Here is a 22499-nt window from a genome sequence, read left to right on the forward strand (position 1 = left end):
ATACGCCGTTCTGTTAACCCTACATTAGCACAGAGCAAAGCTTTTCAGTCAGGGCTGCTTTATATTTTAGTGGTACTTGCTATGTTTTCAAAGGGATTTAAAGGTCCAGTGCATGAAATTTAGCGCCACCTAGCGCCACCTCTCCCCCCTCCCGTTTGAGCACTACGGTGGCTGACACAAAACTAAGATGTCGTCAGGTTTTTGTTTCTTTGCGGGATGAGAAAACGCATTTACAAAACGCATTCTGTAGAGCAGTTTGTCCGTTTAGGGTTACTGTAGAAACATGGCTTCCATGTAAGGGGATAGAAATAGCTCATTCTAAGGTAATACGAACATAATGCTTTATTATGTAAGGTCTTTATACACCTCCGAACACAAAGCTATGTATATTAAATTGCATTTCTTTCAATAGATCCTCCAAAAAGATTACACACTGGAAACTTTAAAAGCAGCCTAAAAGAAGGCCTTTTCATCTTCCTTTCATGGAGCAAGTCATATTAGCAGAAATACTGATATCAACGTCCCAGCTAAATACTGTTCACTTTATCTGGGTACCTTCGTAAATTCTCATGAATTCTTGGGAATGGCTAGAACTCAGGTGTTCAGACTGATTGGAGTGCTGTGTGGAGAAGTTCGCGTTGCATCGCTGCTGGCGGCTAGTTTGTATCCTCTGACACTTGCTTCACCTCACATTTGTTCCTGGTCTTAATATAAGTGTATTTTACTATAATTACCTATCATTGTCGTTGCCGAATTATTTAGAACTTTATTTTCTAAATTTATATTAATTGAAGCGTAACGCCGCTAGCATATTAGCGTGTTAGCTTGCCTTCTGTTTACAGTGTGGAATATCATCTCCCCCTATTTGTCTTGTGTGCTAACTGTTTCTCTTTTTAAGTGTATATACTAAGACTCATCAAGCAACCTTTGTTAGTTAGGATTGCACTTCATACCCGGTGAGTTATGGCTTCTATTCCTATTGTTGTTACTTGCACATCATGTCATATGTTTAGCTTAGCCTTCTCTGTCAGCGGCGAGGGTTTTACATGTGATAAATGCTGGGAAGTAGTTAGGCTGACGGAGAAGATCTTAGAATTAGAGTCTCGCATCCAATCTATATTTGAGGATAGTAAGAGTGTTAGGACTGTAGAAAACACTTCGGATGCGAGCAATGTTAGCGAACACAGCTCGGTTCCGGTTGAAAATCCCCTGCAGCTGGGAAACTTTGTGACGGTGAGACGGCATTGTCGCAGGACAAAACATCACTCAACGGTTCCGATTAAAGTCTCGAACAGGTTTGCCCCGCTCAGTGACGCACCGACTGAGAAACCTGCTGAAAGTGCCCTAGTGATCGGTGATTCTATTGTCCGGAACGTTTATATAGAGACACCAGCCACCATAGTCAAATGTTTACAGGGAGCCAGAGCGCCTGACATCAAGTCAAATTTAAATGTCTAATCGTAAATACAGTAAGATTGTTATTCATGTCGGCACAAATGATGTTAGACTCCGTCAATCGGAGATCACTAAAGATAATATTAAAGAGGTGTGTGAGCTCGCAAAAACCATGTCAGACACTGTTATATTCTCTGGCCCCCTTACTGCTTACCGTGGTGATGAGATTTATAGCAGATTATCATCACTAAATGGCTGGTTGTCTGAGTGGTGCCTGCAGAATAATATAGATTTTATAAATAACTGGAAGAGTTTTGAGGGCAGACCTGACCTGTTGAAACGAGATGGTCTCCATCCCTCCTGGGATGAGGTTTCCCTCCTCTCTAGAAATTTGGCACACAGTCTTAATAATGCTAAAGTCTGACTACCTGGGCCCCAGGTCAGGAAGGAGACAGAATGGCTTAACCAACTGTCTGCTTGCCGTCTCGCGTTACAGAATACACAAAATATACAACATGTAATAATCCCTTCTTACAAACAACATAAAATAGAGACTGTGTCTGTCCCCCGGATTAGCAAGCATAAAATATTGCGTAAACCTCTTGAAAGTAATTTAATAAACGTTAAACATATCAAACATGAACAAAATACAGATAATCAACGGTTACGACTCGGATTGCTTAATATTAGATCTCTCTCAAATAAAGCACTTTTTGTAAACGATTTGATAACCGATCATAAAATAGACATGCTTTGTTTGACAGAAACATGGCTAAAGCCAGATGATTATATTACTCTAAATGAATCCGTTCCCCAAGATTATTACTATAAACACGAGCCTCGTCTAAAAGGTAGAGGAGAGGTGTCGCTGCACTTTACAATAATTCTTTTATCACCTCTCAGAAGTCTAATTTTTAATACAATTCTTTTGAAGTCATGGTACTTCACGTATCGACACCTAATACGAAGGACAAAACATTTTTAAAATTTATTCTAGCTATGGTATATAGGCCTCCAGGGCACCACACAGATTTTATTAAAGATTTTGGTGGGTTCTTATCAGGACTAGTACTAGCCGCAGATAGAGTCCTTGTCGTCGGTGACTTTAATATCCATGTAGACAATGATACAGATGCCTTGGGACTGGCTTTCAAAGACACTCTTAACTCCATGGGCGTTAGTCAACATGTGTCAGGACCCACTCACCTTCGTAATCATACTTTAGATTTAATACTTTCTTATGGTATAAATGTGGACGATGTTAAAATCGTTCAGCAGAGTGAAGACATTTCGGATCATTATCTGATATTATGTTTGCTTCAATGGCCTACGGCTGCAAATCAAACTCCTTGTTACAAATATGGTAGAACGATTACTTCAACTACCAAAGATGCGTTTCTCGATAATCTGCCTGAATTGTATAAAATATCTAGCATGAGTAAAAACGTTGACGATTTTGACACTACTATTGAAAATTTTAACACTTCTTTCTCGGAAATATTAGACACAGTTGCTCCTCTGTGTTTAAAGAAATCTAAAAATAGCAGCCCAACACCGTGGTATAATGAACACACTCGGACTCTAAAAAAAGCGCCCCGGAAACTGGAGCGCAACTTTAAGAAAACTAATTTAGAGGTATTTCGTATAGCATGGAAGGATAGTACTCGAAATTACAGGTATGAAATAAAAACGTCTAGATCCGCCTACTTTTCAACACTAATAGAGGAAAACCATCACAACCCTAGGTTTTTATTTAACACCGTGGCTAAATTAACAAAAAATAAGTCGCATCGACGTCAGATTCTGATTATCAGCATAACAGTGATGAATTTATGAACTACTTCACGAGTAAAATCCAAGATATAAGAGAAAAAATTATAACAATGCAACCTGTAGTGAAATCCGCTGAACAAACTAACTACAGCACCCCTAAGGAGAAATTGCAATTATTTTCTACAGTAGATCACGATGAACTGTCTAAAATCATAAGATCATCTAAATCAACAACATGCATGCTAGACCCTATACCTACAAAACTACTGAAAGAAATGCTCCCAGAAATTATAGATCCTCTTCTCAGTATTATTAACTCATCTCTGACATTAGGACATGTGCCTAAAGCATTTAAGGTGGCTGTTATAAGGCCTCTTTTAAAAAAAAAAAAACTCGACCCTAAAGAACTAGGGAATTACAGGCCTATATCGAATTCACTTTTTTATATCTAAAGTTCTGGAAAAAGTAGTTTCAACTCAATTATGCTCCTTCCTCCAAAGGAATGACATTAATGATGAATTCCAGTCTGGATTTCAAGCATGTCACAGTACAGAGACTGCTTTGATCAGAGTTACAAATGATCTGCTTTTAGCGTCTGACCGTGGCTGTATTTCGTTATTGGTGCTGCTAGACCTAAGTGCTGCATTTGACACCATTGACCATAGCATACTTCTACATAGACTCGAAAATTACGTCGGCATTAATGGAATAGCATTGAAATGGTTTAAGTCTTATTCATCCGACCGTTTTCAATTTGTAGCAATGAACAATGAGGTGTCCCGCAAATCACAAGTCCAGAACGGTGTACCACAGGGCTCAGTCTTGGGGCATCTGCTCTTCGCTTTATGCATGCTACCTCTAGGAGATATAATAAAGCGACACGGAATTAGCTTTCACTGTTATGCTGATGATACTCAACTTTATATTTCCGCGAACCCTAATGAAACTCAGCAGTTTCATCGAATAAAGGATTGCATAGCTGACTTAAAAATGTGGATGAGTAACATTTTTTTACTACTAAACTCGGACAAAACAGAAGTGCTACTTACTGGACCGAAAACTGCAATGCGTAACAACCAAAAATACTGCTTAACGATTGACGGATGCTCCATAAAATCTTCGTCATCAGCTAAGAATCTTGGTGTTGTATTCGATAGTACTCTGAAAGCCATGTCGCCAACACCTGTAAAATTGCATTTTTCCATTTTAAGAATATATCTAAATTACGTCATATGCTGTCACTGTCAGATGCAGAGAAATTAATTCATGCATTCATGACATCAAGACTAGATTACTGTAATGCACTTCTAGGTGGTTGCCCTCCGGGCCTATTACAAAAACTGCAACTGGTTCAAAACGCGGCAGCTCGAGTTCTTACACGTACAAAAAAGTATGAGCATATAACCCCGGTTCTGTCAACCTTGCACTGGTTACCTATAAAGCATCGCATTAACTTTAAGATCATGCTTATTACCTATAAAGCCCTACATGGTCTAGCGCCGCAGTATTTGAATGAACTTCTATTGTATTACAGACCTCCACGTAAATTACGCTCTCAGGTGTCCTGTCAGTTGGTAATACCTAGAATTTCAAAATCGAGTGCAGGTGGTAGATCCTTTTCTTATCTAGCGCCTAAACTTTGGAATATTCTTCCCTGCACGGTCCGGGAGGCAGACACACTCTGTCAGTTTAAATCTAGACTAAAGACTCATCTTTTTAATCTTGCATACACTATACCTCCAGAGTATTAATCCTCAGAGGATTTAGGCTGCATTATTTAGATCAACCGGAACCAGGAACACGTCCAACAACAAATAATGTACTTGTTGCATCAAAGAGTGCAGAACAGTACTCTACTCTCAGCCAGTCTTGTCTCTTTGTTCCAAGGTACCGCAGGATGCAGTTCATGCCCAGACCTGATGGCAGAGCTGAGAATGGGAAGCGGTGACCTGAAAAGAGCTAAGAGGATAGAGCTGGATAAAGGACGCGACAACTTTGTTTTTCCTACAACATTTAAAATGCTATTAGATTGTTAATGATAATCTTAAATCCTTAATTTTTATATTTTATTAAGCCTTGTTGTGCAAGCACTGTTGAGCTTGTGCAGAGGCAGCAGCTTTTGCCAATGGGGAACTGGAATCCCCTGGTTGGGCCCGGGTTCCCCTGAGGTTTTTTTTCTCGATGGGAGTTTTGGGTTCCTCACCACCGTTTGCATACTGTTTTGCACTATCTGCCTGGCCGGGGGGGCTGCTTTCGAATTCATACTTGTATTCAATGTGTCTCATGTACAGCTGCTTTGTAACAATGAAAATTGTAAAAAGCGCTATATAAATAAAGTTGAGTTGAGTAGAACATTTAGATGTGGAATTATAATTGTGGAAAATTTCATTTAAATAGACTTTAACACTTTATAGATGTGTGGTTTTGGGCTGTCTGCCTTCATAATTTACTATGGGAAAAACTATTGAAATAATCCATGTCTTGAAGCAAACAAATAGAAAAGTGCTTCGACTTCTGCCTGGTGAGGGGCTGAGAAACATTCCAGAAGTGTGAACTAACATGTGACAGCAGGACTTCAGGGTCCTGTGTTGTGGCTGTCTCAGGGGATATGGCTTTCCCATCAGGGGCTTTCCAACATTTGGGATGGCTGTGAAAAGTGTTAAAGTATTATATGTTAGATAGATCACTGTATTTCAAAAAAGAAACTTGATTTTGAGTAATACATTTGATGATATACATTTGAAGCCCAATGAAGCATTTTTTATGAGCTGTAAAGCCAAATATGGTGGTATTGTAAAAGAAAATGGTATGTTTGAACAGTGAAAACCTACACGGCCAAAAGCATATTTTGGAAAACAAAATCTGCATATAGACAAACAATGATATGGTCTATTATCACCTGACATCTCTCTAGCACAAACTCACGTTATAATGCCTTTCACCAACAAACTAACTAAATATGTTGGCATGTTTGGAAACTTCGACAGTTTATGGAAATTATTATGTGAAATGGGACTCTTTATTTATTTCATAACAAGATAAAAGGGTCTATTGTGCAGTGACTCAAGGGCTTTATATAAAAGTGCTAAAGACACTTGAAAATAACTACGTGTACATCATTTAGAACACTTAAGACCGTCACACTCACACAAACCCACATGGCAAAGCCACACTTCATGGAAGATATTTGACAAACTTATGCAACGGTCTCTCTTTGGCCCTTTGATGTGGCAATTGACATGGGACTGTCGTACAATTCCTCGGAGATCATTTTAGGAAAAATGTCCAAGTTTTCAACACTGTCGACATTGATCAGTGGGATATAAAACAGAGAATATATTTTAATCTGCCTCTGTAAACACAATTTCCTTCTAATAATCCTAAACTAACTTCTTCATGTTTTTTGTTTCTAACGTGAAATTGAATTTAAACAGAAACACAACTTTGAGTTCAAACATCTGTACGGCCAATAACAGTAAACCATTATGAATTTATATCAACACGAAAACTATTGTTGAAAACATGGAGAGTTTTCCAGTTCAGTTCAAAGTAAGAAATCTCATTAGTTTTGGTGGCTTGACGCCACATCTTCAACATTTGGACATGAAGAAGATCAGGCAAATGTCAATAGACTGGAATATTCCACATATAGTGACCTTCGGAATACTGTTTGTTCCCTTTTGGAATTAAACAAGGATGTGCCTGTTTCTTAATCAACATTAATTCTGGGAAGTGACTCTTAATGTGAATGGAAAATGTCAAACGTCAAAGATTTGGCAGACAGAACAATACAGGGGTAACAAACAGGAAATTAACATTTAAAATAAAAGCCTGATACACTATTACCCATAGGCGATATAAATCATGGTCCAAGATATCTTTGATATTTAATTATTTTGTCAATGAGATTAAATGAAGAACAAATGGAAACTTCTGCTAAAGTCTCCTGCATCTTAGACGCTTCTCACAAATCTCACAAATGTCTCCTTGAATTAAGGAAAATCCTCTTGGTTGGCAAATCCACAATAACAATCGGATAGTAATACAGGTATAAAATTAAACATGCTGTGTATTGTATTGCTGTTCAGTATTGCTTAACTGTAACTAGCCCAGTTCCAATGTTTATTTCTCCAAAAGCTGAAGTAAGGTAACGTTTAGAAAATCCATTAAAAATGTTTATTTTAATATAATTTTTGTTGCAAAATTTTGCAATGTTAACAGCCCAGAAATACAATATAACACCAGAATCGTATACAACAACTTCTTGTAAGCAGTGTTGGGTAAGTTACTCTGAAAAAGTAATTAATTACTAGTTACTCATTACATATTCAATAGTGTAATTAGATTACTGTCCAAATTACTCTGTCCAAAAAGTATTTAGTTACTCATTACTAATTACTTTCTATATCCTACATCAACCTTAGTTCAGTGATTCAAGGAAAGACATGAAACGGCTTGCTTAATTCATTCAAATAAATGATATTATTAACTGACCAAAGTATTACAAATGTAAGAATTATACATTAAAGCACAGATTTTAAAGTATGGCTTTCAATTTTCATGTCAATTACACTATTGCACACACATATATTTCACAAAGTATTTAGTTTAATTACATCAAAAGTAACTGTAATTAAACTACAGAAAACATATGAGTAATCCCTTACTTTACTTTTCAAGGGAAAAGTAATTAAATTACAGTAACTAATTACTTAGTAACTAGTTACACCCAACACTGCTTGTAAGGCAACGACAGATTTATACCAACAAACTAGCTCTCCAACAAACATTGCTGCGGGTTCATTTTCCTAATAAAAGAAGTGATCTACAGGGACTACAGGGTTGTGGAGTTCTGAGGATGTGGTCAGGCTACTGTTCAGCTGTGCTGAAAGAGCATGCAGTCGTCTAGCCAGACAATGAGCTCATGAGGTTCTGCAGGGACCGCAGTGCAGAGCTGGGGAGGATTTTCCATCCTATCCTCCAGAATCTCAGATCCTGCTTACTGAGGTGGCTTATTACACAACCTGTGTGTAGCGCTGCTGTGGGCATCAAGAACGCTTAGACGAAACCCTGCTATCCCTTTCTTATGATTGCCGAATGTTTTCTAAAATATTCATCAGAGTTCACGTACACGGTCAATGACACTAACAACCTCACAACATATAAAGCATACAGTAAGTTCTGGCAGGTCACATGAGTCCAGCTTGCATCGGCTGATCACATCAGGTGCAGTTTATCAATGTTAATCAATAGTTATACAATACACACTAGACTGTGTCCAATATAAATTACATTTCTTTGCTCCTTATCAGCTGCTTATCGTGTTGCACTTAAAACCCCCCTCCATCCCCATATCCTCCCTATCTGCCTGTACCTTATGATCTTTTAATTAATCCTGTTATGCATCAGGAACTGTTCCGATTCCCCAGGTGGGGGGACATGTAGTGCTGCGCTCCTGCTATGTCCATGCAAGGCTGCATGGCCAGTCAGAGAGTTTGCCCAGAACACTTTCATTCCTCCAAACTAAATATATGCAATCGTTCAATAATTCACAACAGTTATCCCGACAGAAGTAAGGTCCCAGAAACGTATTTATGAAAAGTGAAGGCATGGTGGGTGATCCTGTCCAGAAACATTTTTTGTCATCTTGGTTGGAAATCTCTTTACATTCTGATAGCAATCAAGAATTATAGTGGTCAAATAATATTTCTTATAATTATTTTTCGTCTGCGAAAAGAGTAGGACCAGAAAATGTTCGCACAATCAAAACATTCTGGCCGAAGGGTGTGACTGGTCATGTGTACATTTTCAGCCGATGCATTTTGCAAACCACTACACACGCTGTTCATGCTGACATCATACGTCACCAGCCCCGCAGCGTGCTCTCTCCGCTGTGTCAATGTAGGGAGAATGGCGGGCAACCAGCAAGAATCAAACTCTCCTGAGGAACCGACAACAAGTAAACCCACAAAACGAAAGTCCGATTTTGAAAAGCAGTGACTAAAAATGTCTGGATCATGAAAGGAAAAACTCAAATTAACATCAGTTCAGCTTTAACACGATGGAGACAGCTCTGGGAGGCAAAGGGTCTGAAAGACGATACCATGGATGCTCTCTTTCTTTTGGACCTGTACTGCATATACATGGTTTGAGAAGCATTTAATGGATTTAGTTTTTAATTTGTTAAGTGAATTTACAAGTTATGTGTTTGGAGGAGGCGTGGCTTTGGACGGCGAATTGCATAGAGGGTGGGATTATAATTTCTGTGCTAGCAGGCTAAAGTTAGTGGCTTTCCAAATCAACCACCCCACCTTTAATCCCAAAAAATTGCACACGTTGATTTTGGCCCCTTACACTAATTTAAATGGGAAGTAGGAAACGTAACCAATCTGGGACACCCAACTATCCTAAACAACTGTAAAGCATTCTGGTGGCTTCTACTACTTCTTGTGTAAATGTTCGAGTAAAATATTGAGCTGATAAGACTGCAACATTACTAATCGATTCAATTTGTAATATTTAGTCCAATAAAAGCTAGAATCCGTAATATTTTTTACAATTTAATTTACATTTATGCATTTGGCAGACGCTTTTATCCAAAGCGATTTACATTGCATACAACTATACATTTGATTCTTACTACGTGCAATCCCCTGGGATCGAACCCATGCTCTTACCACCGAGCCGAAAGCTTCCTGTGCTTAAAGCTTTTTGTGGTTAAAAATGTTGTTGAGAAAGCACACAAACTTTTTTGATTGTAAAGTGCAGGGTAGTTTAGTTCACATCTTTTCCTTACACGAAAATTCTAATAATATTAATATATATATATTTTTTATAATAAGGTCAGACAACAAATTAAAACATAATCCGTTCTTCTTTGAATCAATTCTGACCTACAATTGGTTTATGTTCATTTTGAGGATTGAACTGGGAATAAAATATAGGAAAAGAAAATTGGTGAAAAGAGGCTATTTTGTGACTGAATTTGGCAGAAGCAGCAACTGTGGTTGACTGAGGCACTTCTTTCAATCTGAAAGGAATTACTGTACTTGCTGAACATGGGAAATAATAACAAAAGGCGAGTTCCTCACACCGGGTATGTGCTGTGATTGGAACGTTCGTGTCACCGCACCACCCGCTCGCCTGAGGCTGACTCCTGGATTTTTCCATAGCTCAGGATAATACCGAGCTATTGTTTGTATAGTATCAATAGATGGAAAAAGGAGAAACAGAGAATGGAAGGTTCTCCAAAGGGACATGTGGGTCTCAGAGGAAACCTTGGCTCCAAAACCAGCAGACAATAAAATATAAAACCAGGAAGGTTTTTTAGGAAGCTTTAGAAAAATCTGTAGTAATGTGTTTAAGGTAGAGTCCAAAAGATAAGTGGCTATTGAGGCAGTCCTACTTCTGGAAAAATTAGTTTTTATATTTTTATGCTGTCAAACAAATGAATAAATGAACACAAATCATTTGGTGAGTGATCGTGACACACCTCTCACCGTTCTGCCAGTGACTGGAAATATATCTGGATCTCTCTTCTGTAAAAAGATTTCCGTGTTTTTTTTCCAGTGGAAAAAACTTTCAAAAAAACTTTCAGAATAATAAAGAACCTTTGGAAAGCTGCCCAAAAGAAAAAACACAGAAGTTTAACATGGAAATAAAATTAAGAGTTAGAGGTGACAAGGTCATGAATTGCTTCCGTTTCCATTCTGTGGTTGAAAACACCTCTCTGGTTTTCTCATTCCAGACAGCAGCTCTTTACATTTATCATTTTAAGTGATGTTTTTGCAATGGATATCAGAAATGATGTCTACGGTATGCTCACATATAACAATAGCATAACAAAAATCTTGTGGATTAAAACTGCAAATGTAGTTAAAGGTGCCCCAAAACTTTTTGCTTTCCAGGATTATTTAAAATATCTCAATTTGTGTTCAACAGAACAATTAAATATATATATATAAGTATATATATTATGATAGTCAATGATGTCCTGAAAATTGCTAAAATGTTTCCAAATGTCTTTCTTTGTTTTCGGAAAAACTTTCGGAAAAATAAACTTGATCTTGCAGAATTTCACTTCCTAATTTTGCAAACGTAATCATATTTTTATATTGATATTTGTATGGAAGAAGACAAAAAAACACAAATTAAGAAAATGTCTTTGTTTTGCCAAAATAATGTTCTTAAAGTCACAATTATATCAAAGAGTTTTACACAGTGTTGCAGTGATTATTATAATTGATTTATCCTTGCGCTTCATTATTTTTTTATTAATTTGCACTTGAAATCTTCAATCAAAAACATTAAGCTCATCTCCCTCTCTAAACAACTCTTCACCACATGATGTAAGCAACAAAAAAGAGGTAGACTCTACTGACTGTCCAATGGCCAGGCATGTTAAGCCCTCTCCTCCAGGCCCAACTTACAACAAACCAATCAAACTGTATATTTCACTGTAAATAAACACTGGATCAATTTTGTTTTACTCATTAATGCCTCTATAATAAGAGGTCAGGGGGTTTCATGTCTTCCAAGCTCATTTGGATCATAAATAAAATGGCAAACAAGGGAAAAATATTCAAAGGAGAAACAAACACTTCATTCCAGGCGACTCGTGAAACTGTGCTTGGCAATTAAGAACCTTTGACCAAACATTAATGTTCCGATCATCCAGTTCTGTATAAGGATGTGAAACCTTTCAAAATTACAAAAAAAAGGCCCTGAGGATGAAGAACATTTCAACAGCTCCTTGTGTGTGTGTGTGGATGTTTATCCAAAACAAACAATGGCTCTCTTTCAAGTGCAGCAATCACCCACTGAGCACCTCCTCCAAGAACCAAGGCCTTGTGTTCACCCATGCCTTCTTCTCGAAGTGGAGGTCTCGCCCCTACCGCTTCACCAGGATCTCAACAGCAGGCAGGTCCTGAGCAACGTAACAAAAACATTGGTAGAGGGAAGCTAATGGTGCGCTTCCGAAAACAAGCTACAGATCTGTAATAAATCACTTTAATGCCAGAGTATCTAAAGGCTGAGGTCTTCATGTCTTTTATGCCAGAACAGGAATGACCAGAAACGCTTATAGGAACTCCTGTCATACAAGACTTCACTAAACTCCATATCGTCTGAAACCCAATAAGAAACAGATCCTTGAACAACAGTGATCCATAGAACATTTTAAGAGCGTTTGAAATGACACGAGGATGGGCAAATAATGACAGAATGTACGTTTTTGGGTCAAGGGAACACAAGGTCATCTCTTGTTCCTGGTTTCCGTGCGTTGTATTTCGGTTGTATTTCTCTGACTAAAGCATTTCCAGGGATTTCTCCTGTAGACAGGATATGATCTCACAATGATCTTTGGCCTGCTTTAAAATCAGAACAAGAGTCAAAGCTTTAGCTCGCACACTGGAGATGCTTCAATGATGAGCAAAAGAAACAAATCGTCTAGTATGTTACAAGACATTTGCAATAAAATCTGTTTTGTTTCATTCAAAATGATTCCACGAATAGCATTTTAATGTAACTGACTCATAAACTGGTGAAATGTGTGGTCTGCCTCTGCTGAGACGGGCCTTTGCCCCCAACTGTGAACAATGTCTAAAAAGCTTTCTCGTTCTCACACATAAGTCATAAGGAGAATGATATGTACCACACTGACTCTGGGTGCACGCATGTTGATCACATTACACAGAACTCTGCTGTTCTTAATGTGAGCAGGACTGAATAAGTCTGTTTGTCAGTAAAAGGCTTTGCTGATGAATTAGAAATGACTGGCTGGAATATTTTTTAACCTAAGACAGCTATAAGTTTTAATTAAAGATAAACATATGTTAGTTTTTCATACATGTGTCTTTGGTCAAGTGTTCTCCAAAACACAGAAAATCCTCACTTTAGTTAATATTTGCTCATTTAATTTTATGTCTTTTTTTGTGGAAAAACAAATCAGATCGCTCTTTAGCATGTAACACCCCCTACTGCCCCCAGGTCAGAGTTATTACAATTTCGTTTTCAGTTTAATTGTAGTTTTGTTCATATTTTGAATCTGCTTTATTTTAATCTCTTTTTCATTCGAATGATTTTGTTATATGCATGTGTCAATTTATTCTAATTATGTAAATTAGACATTTTTTTATTATTTTTATGTGGCTTTACTTGAAGTAATTTTGTTTTATAGTGCCTCAACTTTTTTCAGTTTAGTCCTGAGGACACATTACACATTTTTGTTTAGTATAAGTTGGTCAAGTAATATAATAATTTTAGGATTGAAGTTTTAGGAACTTCAATAACCTTGCACCAAAAGACATCAACACAAGAAAACAAAAACTGTGCTTGTTAAGTACGCGTATGCAGTACTTGTGACCAGTATTCATTTTAAAATAGATTTTACATGTGAACAAAACAAGTACTTCTGATATTTCTGAATATCTAGAGGGGCTGAGTTGGTGTCCACACGCACAACTCGAGGTCTCCAGTTAACCCAAGCAAACCAAGCATAAAACCCCTCAGACCAGAACTCAAACATGCATTAACTCAAAACACATCGACAGAGCACACCTTGTTCTCCGCAGTCCTCCAGCTGTGATTTAACAGGAAACACTCCCCCAGTTGGACAACAAGTCATGGTTACTATTGAGATCAAGGCTAGCATGTCACAATTTTACAGACACTTGAAACTTGTGAGTGATCAGTACTTCAACGGAAGCTGAAAACATACAGCTATGAGCATATCGTTGCACTGATGGCACTTTAACGCGTCTTCTTTTAGGAGATTAGTGAGGCAGGCTGAAACTTACACTGGGACTGCACTGTTTCACTTCAATCCTTGAGAAAGCAAAACACAATTAGGGATAGTTAAGAGAAAACGCCATCAATCAAACGTTCTCCACAACAGGCATTATCCAGAACTAGTGAGATTTTTTTTCATCCTGTTGGCACTGGACGAGACTGATGACAGGGATATAGAACATTGGAAGCATTGAAGCTGCAACTTTCATTAACACCGACCAATCAGCTTTCAGAATGATGTGCACCTGATAAAATTAGACCTGAAATGATGAATAGCAAGTTATGTATTCAACTTATTTTTTATATTTAGTAATAAATTTGCATTGCGATAACTGCATATGCATACGATTTGAAGCAATAATGATGCAAACTGTGATTTTTCTAATCAAACATTATAAACATCCCACATTTTCGTTTGACGCATGTGACAGTCTCAGGTTCTGAGTCTCTGGTTTCTCGGGTTTACAAGCCACTGGAAAAATTAAAATCAGCAGTCTTATAACAAGTGTGCATGGATTCAATCACATGTTTTTTTTACAAAGGTTGAAGGGAAAGTATGTAATGGAAAAAGGAAAATTTCTTCAGAGATACTATAACAGAGCTTATGCTTCCACTCTTCATCTAAGGTATAACTGATTTGGTTGTTCTTGGCAAAATAAAGTATTTTTTTGTACAGACTGGGAAACTATGTAAAACCTTCTGACAGTGTATCTCATTTATCACTTATCCTGCATCTTCGTCTTCCTTAGCAAGTCTTTTAACCATAAGCACAATGTTTATGTTAAGGACAGCCACTCAGTGACGACCTCCGGTAAAATCCAGCAGATGGAATTTTTCCATATGTTCAGCTAAAGATAAAATGACGTCTTTCTTTTGTGAATGCCGGAGGAAGAATCCTCAGTGTGGATAATTACTGGAAACACTTATCTTTATCCCTCACTATTTATACTGCATTACTTCAATAATAATGCATTGCATTATTTTATACTGTTGTATGAGGTCTAGTTATGACGTTCGCGTGATTTTTACATTAAAAACATCAAAATCATGGTAAGATTGTGGTGACAGCAATAGGAAAAAATTCGGTAAGCTATGATTATTAATAATAATTATTTGAACAAACAGATCTTGACAAATTATATAGTTTATTATCTTACCTGCAGGCGGTTTGCGGTTGCCAAGCTACATAGCAAGCTGGCACATTAATACAGAATGTGTTTTCACAGGTATGTGTTTACAGGCACTTTAAGAAGTCTTGTCAGAACTATTTGAATGTAATGTTAACTACAGCACATTTTATTCAATTAGATTAAACACATAAATTCGTGGGGCTGTTTTTTACCACTTTTCTGAATATACTTTTATTCCAAATGTGGAGTGTTCTGTCTGCTTTTTCTACATGGCAGAATTTTTGTCAAATAAAACCAAGGGTCTGCCGTTCCTATCAACTGTGAATTTATGAGCTTTAGGAAAGCCCGGGATGTGATAACAATTTCATAATAATGTCAGCTCTACCAAGTTTTTGATTCTTCCCAAAGGCAGTCACAAAGACATTATGATGGAGATTTTATTACCATACTGACCCAAAACTACCAAACTATGGAAACTACAGGGAAAAGAGATTAAAATTCATATCATTCATGTTTTTTTAACCAAGTGCCTCAGCAATTTTTGTGGACAGAAGACAGTGGGGTATCCGGTAAAAGATAACTGTAAACCGCACCAGGCCCGTGTGGCTTGAGTAGAAAACTATTATGCAGAGCAGGAAAATAAAACTTAAAAAAAACCCAAAGTACATTGGAGAAGAAAACTAATTATGGTGAATGTACTAGAACAGTAGTTACATGCAAAGTCAGTGAAGCTCCTCCATATAAAAGCATTTAGATAGAAAAAATAGAAAAATGGCAAGAGAAAGCAAGTAGCAACACATCTTTATTTTTAACATCAATGCTTTTAATTTGATCCCACCTAAATGAGGAAGTTATGCACAGTATTAAAGTATGAAATAATTATTTATTTAATTATTTATTTATTTATTAGATATTATTTATTAGAATGATCTTGCTTGTTCTTAAAAACACCATGCACTGTGGTGTGTTTTACCTTTCTGTGTTTTTTTCTTATTTGCTCCTGTAAAGCTGCTTTGGAACAATGCACATTGTGAAAAGCGCTATATAAATAAACTTGAATTGAATTGAATGAAGTAAAATAAAATAAAATAAGGTAGACATCTTAAACCAGATAACGTCATTTAACAACTGGAGCCGTCTCCCTATGCAAACAAATACGTCATCATCATCATAAAAAAGCCATTACGCACACAAACAGGCCCACTTTTCTACACACTATACACCACACGGCCAGGTGCAAAATCAATAGCCAGATCTCATTTTTCAAGCAAAGCGCACATGCTCAGGCCCCCCCAATGACACCATGGAAAATGACATGGGGTTGAGCTACTGTTACATGCGTGAACGTGCTGATGTCAAGGCGAGAGCTATTATGTACAGGTGAGGGAGAGAGCTGTGAGTCAGCTCAAAATGAAGCCAGAACTAATAAAATAAGAAGCCGAGGAGACTTTAAGTGGCATGCACAGAAATATCAGGGGTCAAAACTTTCATTCAAAACAAACTGTCAGATTCAATTTTTCAGCTACACGGTTGGTTAGCCTTAACAGGAAGTGCAGGGCAGTTGAGTGAATGAAGGAGGGGGAGGATGGGGCGATTGTAACAGGAGCCAATTGTAAAGGTCTGTTTTGGCAATCAAAATCAAGCTGATGACTTGCTCAGTGTAAGTCTTTATCTGTCTAAAGAAAAAAACAACTCAATTATTTGGATGTCCAGTATCTTTTCTTCTGCTCACATAAAAGAGTTAGAATATACAGTATATAAAGTATATAAAGTGTTTAAAATCATAACGCAACACAATGCAATGTCACGTGACGTAACATTCATTTTAATTTTGTGTCTGCTGTATATATGCATCATTTGTTTTGCAAGACATCTTGTAACCGCTAGAATGCCCTACTGTTGTTGAAGGGCTGATGTCAAACAATCTGAACAATAATCTATTCTATGATGATTTAACAAGGTAGACAGCTTTCAGAGTAACTTTCCTGCCTTCCGCAACACAACCCTCTTTTCACGGTGCCGTTGTCAGTTATTTCAGAGTGGAAAGGATGAGTAATTCGAGGCTCAGGGGTGGAAGGGGTCACCTGAGGTCAACGTGAGCACATCCATCATCAATTAAGACGGGAGAACACTTCAGCCTTGTTCTGACTTATGTTTACCCAGTAGAATCCATGCGGTGGCCCTGCTAAAGAGGCCGATCTGGTTTGTGTGTTTTTGGACTTATTCATAAGCACAATGCGAGTGCAGGATAGCACAAAACCCAAAGGCACCATGATTGTCTGGAACAAATCCACACAATTCTTGTTAACCTCCGCTTGACAACACTTCAAAGGAATACATGTAGGTGCTACAGCTAAAATACATGAAAGTTACTCCTACATCCCAGCTCCCCCGTGATTCATGATCCTTGCAGCTGGAATGATGTCACAGATTCGATTTCTCGTTATAAGCAGACTTTCCCCCTGCAAAGCCCTTTTCTAACTTTACTGAAAGGGCTCACTCAGTGGCATAAACGCTGAATCCACATATCAACACCTAGCAATAGTTTAGAAGCCAAAGAACATAAAAAAACAATAGCATGAACTGATTACTCTAAGGAATTGTCATGACCTCACATGCTCACTTTTTCCATGGCTGGAAAACATGAGCACATGAATCTTCATGCACAGAAGATCAGAGAGACAGATTGTCTTTTAATCTGATATAGGATTCAAAACCAACACATTACATATCTGATTTCTTCGATGCCATAATTTTTTAGACATTTATAAACTCTCTCAAACAGCTTAAAGGACAAAAATTAAAACATGTTCGTGAGCATACTGTACCTATTGCCAGTTATTTAAAAACTGACAATTCACTTTAAAGCATGTACAGTTAGGGATGGGCATTTATTTGATCATATTTCATCATTCAAGTACTGGAGAGATTTGAATTTTTTTTTTATTTTGGGGCGGGGCAGGGCATGTGAGGAGGCGGGGAGTGTTTATGATGAGACAATACAAAGATATGAATTACAACACAGCCACAAAAATTTATGTTGACAAGATTGACATCACTGTGCCCTTTCAAAAGCTGTTGTCCGGTCTTGACTCTGGACTGCACCCTCACGTAACATGACCAATCAAATCTCAGTGTACCGCCCAAAAAGGCCAGCATAAATAGAAAGAAAGAAGAAAAACAAATTTTGACACATGACCGATCGTCCATGTCACGTTCGAGTTATTCGGGTACTCATGCCTGAGTATGGTAGTAGTACAGTACATCTAATCGTAACCAATTCTAACCATACACAAACAATGTCATGATTTGGAAGACAGAAAGCGACAGTATGACCACATACAGTACAACCTGTACATGTACAAATCTTAAAACGGAAAGAAAGTATTTGGAATCAACTTTTTAAGTTAAATTTGAAGGAGCAATTATTGTGAAATTGGCTAAATTAAATGAGGACAAAGGGATGAATTTCCTAACGTTCAGTGACACTAAACTTTTGCACAACTGGCAAAATCATCCCAGTCTGAAACATGTTGCTATTCAAGGGACTGTTCACCAAGAATTAAAATTCTGTAATCATTCAGTCAGCCTCAACATGTTCCAAATCTGTATTAATTTCCTAGAGAAAGATGTTAGGATGAATGCTTGTAACCAAACAGTTATTGGCCACTCTTGACGACATAGTAGGAAAATGACAATAGTAGTCAGTCGTGCCCCAGAACTGTTTGCTTTCCTACACTCTTCAAAAATCTCTTTTGTCTTCAACGGAAAAAAGAAATTGTAAAGCAATTTTTCCTAATATGGTAGTCGATAGTGGGCAAGAACTGTTTGGTCACGAGCATTCTTCTAAATATCTTTCTCTGCAATCATCAGAACAAAGATATTTTACAGATTTGGAACAACTGGAGTGTAAGCAAATGATGACAGAATTTTAATTTTAATGTTTTTTTTAAATCATAAGAGGGTATAAACTAAAAAAAAAACATTAAAATTAAAACTTGTATAAGAAGTATTTTTACTAGTCATCTCATTTGTTTATTGTGCATATCTACCTTCCAAAAAAAAACAAGCACACAGGCTTTAACTGTTGAAGATAAGTGCTGGCATCACAAGATATTTCACTCTTTACGTATACACATGAGGAACAAAGGGTACGCTTCAATCAGGTATAACAGTGGCCAAAATCACCATCCAATCCTCCAGATAAACTATTATCATTCTGTGTCCTTTCAACTCCTTGTCTGCTGTGTGATTATCAGAGGTTTGCCCTCAATGTTTTTCCAAGTTGCAGCAAAAACAACAGACATTCGTCAATGTTCTCATTGTGCAATTAAGTGGCTCAGGGCCCATAACTGAGCCGAGTCCAGGCATATACAACAGAGCCTTGTTACCAAACACAAGTCTGTTTACTAAACAAAAGTATTGGGCAAACAAAAACCAGATGGATAGAACGGGGACAGGAGAACCAAAAAAGGTGAAACACAACGAAAAACTATGTAAAATGTCAAATGTGATTGTTTTTGACGTGGATGCTGTGATTTGTGAGTTTTTTCAACTTGTTTCTCGGTATCGATGCTGATATGGAAGATTTTTGGAAAAGACGCTTGCAGGAAAGCACGATGTCTGAAGCAAATTGTCACGGTCACATCCTTTGATTGCTTTTATTGATTTGTTTTGTGATTCAGCTAAATTATTTCGTTTTTGTACTGCTATTGTGTTTACTAAAAGGAAGGTTGAGAAATTACAAGCTATGATGTCTGGGGCAATGAAGACATCTCAGGGCTCTATGGAAGCTCTGTTATAGTTGCTTGACGCAGTTAAAAGGCACATAAGAATAACATTCTGTTCGTTATCAGTACAAGTGTTTGCTAATAAATAAGCTTCTGAATAATAATCAAGTTGTTTACGTTGAAGAGTAATGTCTGCGAATGTCTTAGTAGATGGATGAATCATCACATCTGGTGAGGAAATTGAAACAAGTGTCATGAGATGTTTCACAGTGGGTAAGCCTAAATCGAGAGAGCTAACAGCTCCGGATATTACTTTCACCTGTCTCATCACAATTATTCTGCAGCCGAATGACATTTTAGCAACAGATGCTTGTTTTCATTCTGAAGTGAGTAGCAGTCTGGGAGTTATTTATTTGAGAACAACTCGCTAAACTCCCGCGTTCTCGCTAAAAGCTTTGACTGTGACAGTGAGAATGTTTCCCCGATTCACCCCCACTTGACCTAATTTTGTTTTTCAAAAACATTGATCGTTCACCACCCGTACACAATACACAGGAAAACATCTGCAAGCGCAGCTGCACCTGCTTTGGATTATCGCTGGAAAGAGAAGCGGCTCACAGTTACACACTGTGCTTGGAGAAAATCCAAGCACACACTCCTTTACAAAGAATCTGTAACAGTTAACTCAGTCTATGGTACAGATTAGAGCTCTATTCAGGAACCACAATGCCGCCTGGCCCTGTGAGTCACACGAAACGTGGGGGGCTGCACATGGTGCGTAACGTCCCGCCGCTAGCATGTGGAAAACGCATGTTCATCAATAGCGGTTTGATGAAAGATCACTTTCAAGAGGTTACCTTGTAAAGTCTTTGGTGTGACACCAGTTTGTGTGCGTCTGGTGTAAATACAAGTCACCATGGTAACTGGGTTCTCCTTACACCATAACGAATAGTAGTAAGCTGAATTTCTAAACGTTATACTGCTTGAAAAGTGGTGTAGTACTGTAGATATCTGTTTGTAAAAGACATTGAATCACATTCATTTTTATTATTCGCAAGATGACCAAATGCTGGTTGTGTCAGGCATAATGTGGAGAATTCAATTCCACTTTCAAAACAGGTGTATACGTGGCCTAAAAGCATAACAGAGAATAGTCTCTATGTATGCCAACCTTTAACGCTTCTTCGTAACAACACCTGTCAGGAAGAAGTAAGAGAGTATTTCCAAGACTTTCTGGATATCAGGGATAGCGTTTAAAACTCAACATTGTGTTCCAGAAGACATTTCTGCCAAACAAAGTAATATTCTATACCTAACAGCAACAAAACAGTTGTGGAAAAAAGCAGGATCAAATCCAAAAAGTTATTTCCATTATTCTGTCCTTCTATTTACATTATGCAGTTAAAGTATTAACTTTGACACTTTGGCCAGAATCCTCTTTGTCTCTCAAAATATAATATTTCCACGTTTAGATGTACAAAATATATATTTTTATTGTCTTGGCCTGAAATCGGTTTCCAGTACTAAAACCTGTTTTATTGTAGAAGTTACTTTGGCATTTGGCACGGGAATTAGTAACCATTTTACTTTTGTAAGTTTGAAATCGTACACAGAAGTACAATTACTAGAAAAAACTATAGCGATTCTGAAGCCACATCCTTTAAAGTCACTGGCTCGAAAGCAAATCGCACTGAAATGTTCAAATAAGCTCGTACCAATTCATACAAATTAGCCAATTAGCGTAAAAAAGTTAAAGGAATAGTTTACCAAAAAATATAAATTCTGTCATGCATTACTCACTCTCTACTCTCTATAAATTTCTTTGTTGTGATGAACACAGAGAAAGATATTTGGACGAATGCTTGTAACCAATTGACTACCAGAGTATGAAAAATACAATGGTTGTCAAAAGTGCCCTCAAATTGTTTGCTGTTCTACATTCTTCAAAATATCTTCTCTTCTGTTCAACAGAACGAAACAATTATATAGTAGTTTATACTTGGTCCCTTGTTTCTTTGTGCTATGGTAGTCAATGGGGTCCAAGAACTGTTTGGTTACAAGCATTCATCCTAATATCTTTCTCTGTGTTCAACAGAACAACAACATTTATATAGATTTGGAACAACTAGAAGGTGATTAAATTATAGATTTTGGGGGGGTTGAATTATCCGTTTTTGCCGTGAGATCGAGTTAAAACTTCAGATAAGAGAACAGAAGTGGATATGCAGTCTAAACAGTGAATGGGTGTTGATGGATCAGAGACCGATGATAGTGGGATACAGTTGGTCAATGTGGATTACAGCTCTCAACAAGGTCCTGTTCTCAGCTGTTCTTCCTGAAAAACCAGGTGAGCTTTGACCCTAACAAGAAACACTTTCTGTTAAACATCTGCTGTGAGAACACCTTGTGAGTCTCACCGACTGCAAATGTTCCACAGGGAAACATACCAAAGCTTGTAAATACCCACAAACCGATTTCCTGTTTGGGGAAATTAAGGATTTTAACAGAACCACCACTGTATGCCAGATATTTTATTAGGCTTCATATGAAGTGATGGGGGAAATGGTCATTAAAACGTGCTGACATGTTAAATTAATAAATCTTTCTAAATTGGCATATAGAATGGTTTAAGCACATCAGATTCCTGTACAGGACATATTCTGCCTTAACTGCTTTGTTAGAC

At 37.6% G+C, this 22499-nt stretch overlaps 1 protein-coding gene across 1 annotated transcript in view; it reads right to left on the bottom strand.

Annotated features, from left to right (window-relative positions):
• Positions 1 to 22499, bottom strand: part of ralgps1 (Ral GEF with PH domain and SH3 binding motif 1) — a 97155-nt gene that overhangs the window by 25267 nt on the left and 49389 nt on the right. The gene's annotated exons all lie outside the window — the stretch shown is intronic.

The sequence above is a fragment of the Triplophysa dalaica genome, chromosome 18 (assembly GCF_015846415.1).
Source record: "Triplophysa dalaica isolate WHDGS20190420 chromosome 18, ASM1584641v1, whole genome shotgun sequence".
NCBI lineage: Eukaryota > Metazoa > Chordata > Actinopteri > Cypriniformes > Nemacheilidae > Triplophysa > Triplophysa dalaica.